Source organism: Myotis myotis, unplaced genomic scaffold (assembly GCF_014108235.1).
Source record: "Myotis myotis isolate mMyoMyo1 unplaced genomic scaffold, mMyoMyo1.p scaffold_m19_p_3, whole genome shotgun sequence".
Taxonomy (NCBI): domain Eukaryota; kingdom Metazoa; phylum Chordata; class Mammalia; order Chiroptera; family Vespertilionidae; genus Myotis; species Myotis myotis.
In genome coordinates, this window is record NW_023416335.1 from 212,074,023 (window position 1) to 212,074,682 (window position 660).

Below are 660 nucleotides of genomic sequence, written 5' to 3' on the forward strand. Positions count from 1 at the left end.
GGCATACACCTAGGTTGAGGGTTCGACCCCCGATCAATGCTTCTCGTTGTTTTTCTCTCTCTCAAAAATAAAAGACACACACACAAATCCTCAGGGGGGATTAACAAACAAACCCTACTTGGCCCACAAGTCCCCTAACTTCACCTCCACTGTGGACCAAGCATCTGCTACCCTCCCCCCGCGTTTCCCCAGGAGCGGGAGCTCGGGGCAGTGCGGCTCAGAGCATCCAGAGGGGCGCTGTGGAGCCGGGGACGGGTGGGTGTGGCCCCCAGGACCATCGAGAGAGAGAGAGAGAGAGAGAGAGAGAGAGAGAGAGAGAGAGAGAGAGAGAGAGAGAGAGATGGCATTGGCCTCAGGGCTCCCGCTCGGCCGCTGCAGAGCCAGCACTCAGCCGCCTGCATCGCGTGCAGGCCCGCTCGCTGGGGAACCGGCTCCCTGGGGAACCGAGGCCGCCAGGCCCCCCCGCAGCCAGGGGTGGGACTCGACTCCTCACGCCCCCCAGGGGCGCAGCCTGAGACGCATGTTGAGTGAGTGGCCAAGCTCACGCCTTGGGCAGTGGGACCTGGGGTGGAGCCCAGGGAGTCTGCTTCCGCCCCCCACACCCCACCCCACTCCGCTGGCTCCTGGGAACAGACCCCAAACAGGAGTGGCTTCAGCAAA